Source organism: Macaca mulatta, chromosome 1 (assembly GCF_049350105.2).
Source record: "Macaca mulatta isolate MMU2019108-1 chromosome 1, T2T-MMU8v2.0, whole genome shotgun sequence".
NCBI lineage: Eukaryota > Metazoa > Chordata > Mammalia > Primates > Cercopithecidae > Macaca > Macaca mulatta.
The window spans coordinates 170,767,284-170,779,476 of record NC_133406.1 but is presented as its reverse complement, the minus strand read 5'-3'; the positions used below and the strand labels follow the sequence as shown (position 1 = coordinate 170,779,476).

At 34.5% G+C, this 12,193-nt stretch overlaps 1 protein-coding gene across 6 annotated transcripts in view; it reads left to right on the top strand.

Annotated features, from left to right (window-relative positions):
* Window positions 1-12,193, top strand: part of LRRC7 (leucine rich repeat containing 7) — a 552,677-nt gene that overhangs the window by 282,270 nt on the left and 258,214 nt on the right. The gene's annotated exons all lie outside the window — the stretch shown is intronic.

Sequence of the window (12,193 nt, the reverse complement as noted above, 5' to 3'; positions counted from 1 at the left end):
TCGAAATGCATTTGCCTAAAACTCATTGAAACAGTCAAGTCTTGATTATTTGTAATAATAGAAGATAGTAAACATCTGAAAATAACTAGAATGCCAAAAGGAAAAATTTTTAGATTCTATGATACAGTTTTTCCTTATAGAAGAATTATCTTCTTCATTGTGTTTTTTGAGGGATAGTCAGAAAATGTGGAGATGGTAGAGAGAATTCAAATGAATGTTAGATGTCAAGGGAAAACCAAGCCTTTGTTTCCTTATTTGTTTGCTTATTTATTCCTTCCTTCATTTGTTTGTGTAAGAGCATCTCAGGGTCAGGAATCAAAGAGAGGCTGGATTCTCAGTGATGCTGTCTCAGGGTGTCTCATGAGGCTTGAATGGGCCAGGGTTTGCCTCAAATCTCACTCAAGTGGTGGTTGGCAAATGGGTTTCTCACTGCCAAAGGAATGGCTGGAAGCTTTCCATTCTTTTCCTATAGAAGCTCATGTGTGCTTCTCTATAGGGATACTCTCAGTGTGGCTGCTTGCTTCCTTCTGAGCAAGTGATTTGAGAGAAAGAGTGTACATCTAAGACAGAAGCCTTGGTCTTTATCTAATCTCAGAAGTGATATACTATGATGTCTACCATATGCTATTGATCACAGAGACCAAATCTGGACCATTTCTTCCAAAGTATGGAAGAAAACAATGTTAAGACTATAAATACCAGGAGACAAGGATTAATGGAGTCCATTGTAGAGGTTCCTACAACAGGTCTGGTTCTCAGCATTGCTAGTCTAGAAATTCAATGCCAACATATACTAGATGCATCAGACACAGGAGGCCAACACACAAATCATCAAATGCACGGGGGATTTTATCTTAGCACAGGACACTCTGTTTTCCAGAACTCCAGCTATACTGGTGTTCCTCTTGAACAAAACAAGTGTGTTCCCACTTTGAAGGTTTTACACCATTGAGAATTTTCTTTCTATACCTTTGCATCGTTAGGTCTTATGATTTATGTCTCTCTTCAGATAACTGCCTCCTCGGGGGCCTTCCCCAATTATGTCATATAAAATTGTCTCCCTTCTTCTTTACACCATTTCATTATTGTATTTGATTTTCATCATAGCACTTACTGCTTTCTGTATGATTTTGACTCTTTGTGTACTTGGAGATACCTCCTCAAGACAGTATAAGTTCCATTAATGAGAGGTTATTTCCACTTGGTCACTGTGGACTCTCCAATGCCTTAAACATGGTAGACATTCCAAATGAGAATGCTGAGCTACGGATTCACAATAACAAGTATCTGTCATGTGACCTTGACATTTTGCGTCACTTGATTATTTTTCTCCACAGAAAATTATATGGGAAGCCAAACATTATAATCAGATTAATCTTGAAGAGCAGCATGAAGTCAGACAAGGACAAATGATTGGGATTTCTTAATAGCTGATAGCCCAGACTTGGATTTTATAAACCTACACACATTTTCTCTCTCTCTAAATGGTTTCAAGTTAGGCACAATAGTTAAGACATGACAGGGAGAAAAATAACTTCATATTAACTAAATTAATATTTGTAACAACTAAATAAAATACAAAAATGGTATAATATTTGCTTTTTATTAAAATGTGTCACATTTCATCAAGAAACAAAATATATGTCAAGATAAAAATGAAGGGATAAAAACAATTTTTTAAAATGAAATTTAGAAATTTTTTCCACAGAAGTAACATAACATCATATAAATGATTGGTAATAGTCATGGGTTTTAACTTTAAATAAAACTGTCCCATATGTGTGAGAAGAATTTTTCTAATACCCTAAAGTTAAAATAAGGCCTCATTCATTAATAATTTATCAAGGCCATGACTAATTTTGTTTCAACTACAGTTTAAATATATTATGTAAATGCATGTGTTAATTATGAAACTATGAAGTAATATGAAGAAAAGGAAACATAAATTAAGGTAACATGAATATTCATGTCTCCTGATGCACAAGGCATGAAGCATGATACCTCACTTTGCTGTCATAAACACTGACTAAGAGAGGAATGTTCAAATATATTCCAACAGAATTAATGGGGTAATATCGGTAAATACAGTAAAACCTGATGAACATATTCAAAATTGGGAAAGTGGATAGATTTGGTAGATGAAGAATGCTAAGAGTTGTTGGAAGAAGTTCTAAGTGGAAACATAAATCTGAAGTAGTGACAATATCTTTTGGGTCATTGACCCTTCAGAGAATCTGAAAAAAGCTATGGAATATAGAAAAGTATTAATTCTAAAGTTCAACTTGTATCTATTTTCAGTATATGAATAGTCTATTGTTAATATACATGTTCTTATTTTCACCTAGAAGTAGAATATTTTGCCTTTTATGTAAAATAAGCCACATCAAAATACCTAGTATTGGCTAGGAGCAGTGGCTCACATCTGTAATCCCAGCACTTCGGGAGACCAAGGCAGGTGGATCACTTGAGGTCAGGAGTTTGAGACCAGCCTGGGCAACATGGTGAAATCCTGTCTCTACTGAAAATACAAAAAGTAGCCAGGCATAGTGGTGTGCACCTGTAACCCCAGCTACTCGGGAGGCTGAGGCAACTGAATTACTTGAACCTGGGAGGCAGAGGTTGCAGAGATCATGCCACTGAACTCCAGCCTGGGCAACAGAGTGAAACTCCATCTCAAAAAAAAAAAAAAAAAAAAAAAAAAACACCCTAGTATAGAGCACCAAAAAGAGGGCCCTCCCGATTTTAGGGTTCAAATTTGTCAAATAGATAATTTTAGTCATATAACCATTTCTAGTATGTTGATTGAAGATGTTTTTAAGAAGAGAATATTTTATTGAGTAAATTTTATTTTGGGTTGTTAATAGGATTAGATTTCATTATCATCTGTGAAGGTTTTTAATTTCCCATAGTAGAAATTATTAAGGAATTATTTAAGAGAAAAATTTTCCAAAGTACACACATAAATGATACTTTTAAACTACTAAGCTATGTATGCTAGATATCTCATAAATGGTATATCTATTATTTATATGATTTTATCCCTCAAGCATCGTTGCTTTTATTAAGTGATTTTGCCCCTGAAAACAAAGGTTCAGGAACTCTGTAGTACCACCTTTGTGAATACCTAAGGACATGTACACAACACAAATATACTTACAGAAGATGCCAATACATTATACCTTAACTAGACATACTCTTCCAAAAAGATTCACTTTAAATTATGTACGTAAATTAAAACCAGAGCTACACTGACAGCTGCACACTGTTAAGGAAAGATATTAGATCATGAAAGTCGAAAAAGACTAAGGGACTATTACAGATTCAAGAAGACTAAAGAGACTAAAAGAAATGTCCTTCTTAACTGGTTCTTTAGCTATAGAGGACATTTTTGAGACACTGACAAAATTTGGGTTTGAAGATTAGATGCTATTAATTTCCTGATTTGGATGGTTGTATTTTGGTTGTGTAGAATGTTTATGTGTAGGAAATACTGAAGTATTTGGGAATAATGGGACACCAGATTGGCAGTTTATTCTCAAGTAATTCAGAAAACCATGATTTTTAGTTTTTAAACATTTTTGTAATTTTGTGACTGTTTCAACAAAAAAGTCACTTTATTTTTTATTGTGTTATTCGATTTCCTTTTTAGTTTTTTCATTGTGGTAAGACTACTTAATATGAGATCTACCCTCCTAACAAACTTTTAAGCATACAATACAGTATTGTTAGCCATACACACAATGTTGGACAGCAGATGTATGTAACTTGTTCATCTTGTATAACTGAAACTTTATACCAATTGAACAACTCCCCATTCCCTCCTGCCCTCAGCCCCTGGCAGCCATCATTTGATGCTATTTCTGAGTCTGACCATTTTAGATACCTTGTGTATGTGGAACGTGCAGTATTTGTCCTTCTTTGACTAGCCTATGTCACTTAGCAGATTCACCCATGTTTTAAGGTGGAATAATATTCTGCTATATACATACATACCACATTTTCTTTATTCGTTCATCTGTTGTTAGACATTTAGGTTGATTCCATATCTTGGCTACTGTGAATAATGATGCAATGAACACGGGAGTGCAGACATCTCTTCAAGATCCCAGTGTCAGTTCTTTTGGATATACATTTAGAAGTGAGATTACTGGATCATATGGTAGTTCTATTTTAAATTTTTTTAGGAAACTATTCACTATATTTTACCATACTGTTTTCCACAGGAGCTGTACCATTTTCCAATATAACAAAGGGAACATAAAAATGTGTTTTAGAAATATATTTTCAAAGATAAATAAAGATAAAACACTTTCAACACAGATAAAATTATTAACTGTATGAAATATTTGTCAATATACAGATTAAGGGAAGAATTTACACTTCCATACTAAAATGCTAAGGCCATCAGGCCTATAATTCCAGCATTTTGGGAGGCCAAGGTGGGAGAATCACTTGAGCCCAGGAGTTTGAGACCAGCCTAGGCAACATAGCGAGGCCCTGTCTCTACAAAAATTTCTAAAACTTAGCTGGGATTGGTGGTGTGTGCCTGTATTCCCAGCTACAAGGGAGGTTGAAGTGGGAGGATCACTTGAGGAAAGGAGGTTGAGATTGCAGTGAGCTCTGATCATGCCACTGCACTCCAGCCTGGGAAACAAAATGAGACCCTCTCCCAAATAAATAAATAAAATGCTTAAATATTTATAAAAATCAGCATTTTAGAAGTAAAGGTTCTATGTGTATGAGTAATATATGCACTGTGTATTTTTTTCCTAACCTGAATGGCAATAAGTGCTACATATTTATAATTATCACTCAAATTTCTAAACTATTCATTTCCAAGTACTATGTTTTTGTTTCTCATATAAGTTCATTTATTCTTTTTTAATAAGATTACTCCATAGGCAGGCTTATCTAAATATAAATTTGCTATGTTTTCTTCTTTTAAAATCCTTCCTTTGTTATCTAGTTTACTACCAGTTATTATCAAAATAATGAAGAAAGCTCATAGATTAATATGTATTCTAAACTGGACAGGTGTGACTAAGTCATGTTTCCATTCTCATTTCAGGGTCCTATTAATGAATTTACCTCATTTGGCATTATGCTACCCTACTAGCTATTTTAATGAAATACATCAATAGGTTCCTTAGTGCCATTGTAATGAAAATTTCATTGTCAGGCACAGCTTACAGAATGGCTTTTGGATGTTTCTATTAACTCTGTATTTGTAATTCTGTTTTGTAACTGTAATACATAATTGGATACTGTGTGATTGTGTTATCATATTACCTTATGCTTTTACTAATTTATATCAATTTACAAGGTACAGTGTTTTTGCTGAACCCATAGTACCATCCTCTTCAGGACTGTCTTTATCAAAATCCCCAGTTTGACAAGCTAACTAACCAAGGGAAACCACATTAGTGCCCTCTGCTTTTAGAGAATTGTACATGGAAACATATATTTTCTTATCACTTGGTGCTATATTTTCAATTCAAATGAAATAAGTGGACAATCATGACATTCTATATTTAAAAGTATTCTATAAATTATAATGTGTTATAACAGAGTGATTATTAGAGTCACTTCTAAAATATCAAATATGTGCTTTCCATAGACTCACAAAGGAAAGACTGAGTTCTGCCTTGTGAACTAATTGTATTTCTTTTTAAACTGATACTCCCCACACAAAATTAAGAATGATAATATTATGGTTAGCTAAGGATGTGTCGGGAATGGGAGGAGCATGGAAGAGGTCACAAAAGCCAAGTAACACCACGGTATTCAAATTCTTTTTCAGACTACTTCATTTTTTTGTTGTTTGTTTGTTTTTTCTTTTTTTCTTTCTTTTTTTATTATTATTATTATACTTTAAGTTCTAGGGTACATGTACAATAGCTACTCTGATCCCTGATGATTAATTTACCAAAAGATAGAAACTGCCTGCAGTAACAGTGATGCTGAAAATGCTGGGCTTCAGTTTTATAAGATCTCAGAGGCTTAGTCTATAGTGGAACAATTAGCCCACACTCTTACTTCTGTTTCCCTGAGAAGAGCTGTAAAGTACTTGAGTGGGAATGCACTTTGCAGGCAAAAGGCCCTTGTTGCTTGTTTATGAGTTATTTACCTTCTCTGAATCTCAATGTCCTTATTTGTAAAGAGTGCTAGATATCATTACCTCTTTTAAGCTGGGAAATGTATTTTGGGTAAGAGTTGATGAAAATAAGGCTTATTATCATTTAGACCCAGGAAAAATTTTAAATAAATTTAGTATACACTGACACTTAGAAAATCTGGGCGTGTGCAAGAAAAGATTGGCATGAGTTCTAGATATTTTTCATTTTATCTCATAAAAAATCTTTATCATAAATGAAATAATGTTATTTTTAGTTTCTTATAATAAATTCTTAAAAATAATGCGTGATGCTAACGTGCCTTTCTTACTTCACCAGCAGTACTCTAATGAAAACTTACACGACTCATTTTCTGTCATTCTCAATAAAAAAATATAGAAAATGTTTAAATGGTCTAGTTATTAATTCTTAATGACTTTTTGCTTTTAAAATTGGTAACTTCTTTAGTCAAATATTGAACTTAGCAACTAAAACACATGATAGAAATGAACACTCAACAAGGATTAGGAAAGGCATACATCCATGGTTTGTATCTTCATGTATTTTATAAATTCATTATTGTGGATTTTTGTTATATCCTTTATGGTCTCTAAATAAATATAGTATCTTTCCTAAATGAACATTCTGAAACATTATACTAATATTGACTTTTGTCTCAGCGTCTCAGGCCAGAAAATACACAAACAACCTAGTAACAGATATATTCCTGCGGTCTCAGGTATTACCTCTGTGCTGATGAGCTGCAAACATTTATTTCCAACCTGAACTTTTTATCTGAATTCCAATTCCATATTCCCATAGCCAACCTCATATGGAATATTCAACACATGTTAAACTGGAAATCATCCTCATTGCTCTTTTCCACCCAACACCCCATAACAAAACCAAACTCGGTTAAACCAAATCAAATAGAAATCCTGTTTCTTATTATACACTGCCTAATGACAGCACTACTATGCACAGAATCACCGAAAGTAGAACTAGCCACCTCATTTTCCTCTCCTACTAGCCCCAAATCACTAGCCATCAACTTATGTCACATCTGAGCGCTCTTCCCTTCCCATGTTGTTGCTCTACTTGAGTTTCTTAATAACGCTTGCCTGTGCCATGAACAATTCCTCCTCCTTCTCATCTCTACCATTGGAATACATCTTCCTTATTGTTGTCAGAGCTTTCTTATTAAAACACACCGAGGCACATGTCAATTTGAAAGCGCAAATTGACTGCTCACAGCTTTCAGAAGACAAAATGTCAAGAACTGTCATAGCTTGGAGTCAAAATTTCTGGCTTCATTGCCTCCCAACACTTTCATGATCTCACAAGGCTTCTGCTACATCCAATATACAATGCATCTTTATATCTCTAAGCATCTTCCTTGAGATATTCCCTTTTTCTGTCTGAAAAACTTCAAACTATCCCTTAACTTTCCCACCACTTTAACCGTGAAATTAGCCATAGATTTTGCATTCAGAGTGGTAGCTTAGAAATTCTTCTTGAGTTTTTGCAAGGCAAAGTTTCCATGGGAATTCAGATCTAATTATAGTTTTACTCAGAAATATAATAAGCTTAATTCTGTGAGGGTTTTTTTGTTATCTTGAATATATTATCTGAAGCTTTAACTCCATAGTTCAACTGTCAACTAAGCAACTGCTGAGCAGTGTGCTTTCCTACCCAACTGCAGATTTTGGAACGGCACAGTCTCTGCAACAGTGGACACATAACAGGTATTGAGGGATTGATTTTTGCCAGGCTCTCTTCTATGATATTTTAGTAGGTGCAAAAAATAAAAAAATAAAAACAACCCTGAATTTCATCAGATATATTTTATTATAGCATCTTAAAAAATTTCCCTGCCACCTGAGCTTTGATTTTTACTTTTAAAAAGGACTCTTCATGAGTAAACAACTACCCCATTATTGATAGTTGGTTCAATAAGACACACTAAAACCGCTGAAATGTATTTAACTCTCCATAGATTTTCTGCTTTCTTCAGGTCTCCTCTCTCCTCTCTACTCAAGTCAGGGTTATTTCAGGTCTTTCAATATGCAAAATACATCTTTAAAAAGCTCGCTTTTCTGTCGAACAGATGCAAGGGGGAATATTTCTAAATTGCTATAGTTTGCCACAGTTTCTGTGACATTTAAGATAAGTGGCTGAGCAATATTAAAAATAAAAATTCACATAAGAAATTAACTTCATGATATTAATTTCTTTAGATGCATATTGTATCTTTTCTTCTGGTAATATAAGGTTATAGCTTGTCCTTTCATGGATTTAAAAATATATATCATTTTCTTACCAAACTAATTTTTCCATTGTGTTTAATTTTATACTGTTTATATTGCATATACCCCAAACCTTTACCTAACTACTTTGCATTTCTATTCTTTTTACTTTAAATTTAACCTTTTCCCATAACTTTAATAGGACTCCCGTTCACATTTACTGCTTAACAGCAATCTTTTCTAGTTATAAACTAAATGCACTACAATTTTATGAGCAAGATTAGAAATAAAATTAATTAGATTACAAAGCTATGACTCTTATCAAGTATTAGCTGTTTACATTTATGTGCATTCTAAAATGATGGGATAGAATAACTTATGCCATATGAGTTGGGTAAAAAGTAAGAACATTATTAGGAAATATTCAGTGGCACTGTAGATAAATGAATTATTTTTATTTTAATTACAGTAAAATGTTATTAAGGCTATCTATTGGCTCTGGATTATACTGAAATACATCTAAATTAAATGTATTTCTAAAAGCAAAAGCTTCATTTTGCTTAAATGTTTCATGGAATTTTCAAAAGAAAATGGAACAGCATTTCTTGTACTAAATGTAATCTTAAAGAGCATCTTTTAAATTATTACTTCCATCTAAATGAGTATACATTGTAAAATATAAACACATTTTAAAATATATACATTTTAAAATATGTACTTTAGTTTTATAGAAGGAAGACCAAATACCTAAAAGGTTTACTTAACAGAGAATATAAAATGAAAAATCTTTGGCTTCCTATTGTTCATACAATAATATCTAAACCCCAAAACATGGCAATCCGGGCTCTTCACAATCTGACTCCTACCTTTCCTCCTACCACTCCCTACTTAATTCCCTAAATATGACTTGCAAGTTTGTGCCTCTGAAGATATACTGATAAGTTCTCACTTTATATAATGAGTAAGTCAGTTAAAAATAACTTTAATTGATCATGTACCTAATATGTGTCAGACACTATTCTCGGTGCCAGGGGATCTAACAATTTTCCACTGTTCAATGACTTTCAAGTGTGGTGGAGGGAGACAGATAATAAAATATAAACAAATAAATGAGTAAGATTGGTAACTGCTATAAAGAACACAGGATGATGTTATAGAGATAGTTGGGTTTTTGAGGGCTCATGGAGAAGCTGGATGATTTGGGGTGGGGGTTGGATTTTTTGTTGTTGTTGTTTTTTCTAGGTTGGTCCGGGGAGACCTTTATGAACAGGTCCAGTTTGCATCTAGATTTGAATGGTAGGAATGATGAAGTTGTAAAGAAAGAGAAAGAGCAAAAATAACAACAAAAGAAAAAAAGAAGAAAACCAGGTGTACAAAACTTGTGATGGCAGCAAGCTTGAGATGTCTAAGAAGCACAAGGCCAGAGCAGTTGAACATGCCCAGTGCAAGGTGAACGAATATAAAAGGCCAGTGGGGTAAAATTATGAAGTGCCTTGTGAGCCATGTTGAGAAATTAGGATTGTATTCTGATCATAATGGGAAGCCATAGAGACTTTGAGGAAAGGAGACATGTGATTTGATCTAAGCTTCACAAAGAACAGTGTGACTTCTCTAGAGAGAGGGGATTTTAGGGAGACAACATTGAAAAAGGGACACCAATCAGGAGATGATTGCAATAGTGAAGATGAGTAATGTTGGTGACTTTGTCTAAGATTGTAGTTACGGAGAAAATGAGTGGGAAGATTTGTGATCCATTTTGGAGGTAGGTCCTTGCTGACGGACAGAATACATGGTGAAATGAAAAAGTAGGAATCAGGGCACATTTCCAAAGTCTGGGTTTAACTAATTGGATATGGTGACACAATTTCCTGATATAAAGAAACTTCAAAGAGTAGTAGATGAGGGGAATTGGGAATTTGATATTGGCAATGGAAAGTTTGAGATGTCTATTAAACAATCAATTGTTGGTAGTTAGATACATAAATCATCTGCTCAGGGAGATAGAAAGGTAAATTTAAGAGTCATCACTGTATAGATTATATTAAAAATTATGAAACTCTGAAGTTATGAAAGGAGAGAACACAAATAGAGAAGAGACGAGGAGCCAGAATTGAGCTTGGAACATTTACAGTTTGAGTATGGAAAAGGAGCCTATAAAAGATTGTGAGAGTGAGTAGCCAGAGAGTTAAGAAGAAAACCAACTACAGGTAGTGCCACTGAAGTCTAGAAGAATGTGGGAGGGAGGGGTCAATTGTACCAAATGTTACTGAGAAGTCAATTAAGAAGGAAAAAGAAAACTAAGCATTGGCATTAGCAAGATATAATTCATTGAGAGGAGTTTGATAAGAGCTATTTTAGTAGTGCATTATGTGCAGCCTTATTAGAGTAGTTGAGGAGCAAATAAGGATTAGCAAAAAGAGACAACAAGCACAATTTCTTCCATTTTTAACTGCAAGATGCAGTAGTGCAAAGATGTCAGTAACTGGACAGGGACATCGCGTCATGAAAAGGACTTTTTAAAGACAGATTTTAGTGGAGCATACTTGCAAGCTGATGAAAATGACCCAGTAGAAAGAAAGGAATTAATGATGCCAAAGAGAAGGGAAATACCTACCATAAGAAATGCTTGAAGAGGTGAGGGAATGGGATGTAGGGCACAGATGAGCAGGTGTCCGTAGAACCAGGGACTCTTCTAACATGGAAACACTAGTGGCCTGGGAGTGGAAAGATAAAAAATGTTCTCAACTAATTTCTTTGATGTTCTCTATAAAGCATGAACAGTCATCACCTGAGCACAAGGAGAAAATATTAGAGATATGAGGAGACAAGGGAAAGCATGAAGCACTCCGAGACAGAGTGGAAAAGTTAATGGACAAGGGTGGTGTCCTAGAATCTTCTGGCAGTGTTGACCACCGATTTGTGATTTAAGGTTACACATCTGAAGAAAATCCAGTCAGAAAAGTTAGGTAGTCTTCCTCAGAAAGTCAGACACTTTGCAGGCATAGAAGGAGACAGCCAGATAGCTGGAGTTTGCCAAGTTAGCCAGATGGAGGAAGAGGGGACAAGGAAACATAGGTTGTTTATGGGACAGTGACTGGGATCTAGAACTACAAAATTTAAGATGGGAGACAGATGTGAAGATATGAAAAGGTCAGGAAGAAATGTTTTATTTGTCTTTCTCTCCTTTTTGATGTACCGTAAGTCTTTAAAGTGCATTCCAAATGCTACTCTCGCTACAAAGTGTCTCATGACACCTCAGGCAAACAATTATTCTTTTCTCTTCGTTACATTGCCATTTATCACATTATGTTGAATTTGTTGTCTACGAGTATATCCCCAAGAAGACTCTAACTTGTAAAGGGAAGAACTACATATATCTTATTCATTCGTCTGTATTTTAGCAACAATGCGGGGCATAAAGAAGGCTTGCAAAGAACATTTACGATGTAGTATGGAAGGAAGTGCTTTAGTGCCTAGACTCATGCCAAGCACCTGATGGAATCCTGTGAGTACTTGATTGATTGGAAGGAACAGAAATGAATAGGAAGTTAAGCTCTGTGATATTTTCTTATACAACAGCTGGCTCTTGATTATTGGAAAGTTAATAACTCAAGTATAACGTTCATTGTTTATCTTTCTTCTCATTTCACATGCATACCTATAGCTATTACATCCATCACTAGCCTTGGCGAGAGTTCACTACAGATGTCAACTTGTTTTAGTATCTTTTGCTTTTTAAAAAATGTTGGCAATATAATAACATGGCTTAAACTGACACTTTTTGGTTACACGTGGACTTTATTTGCTTTCTTAAGTTAGTTAATTGAACATATA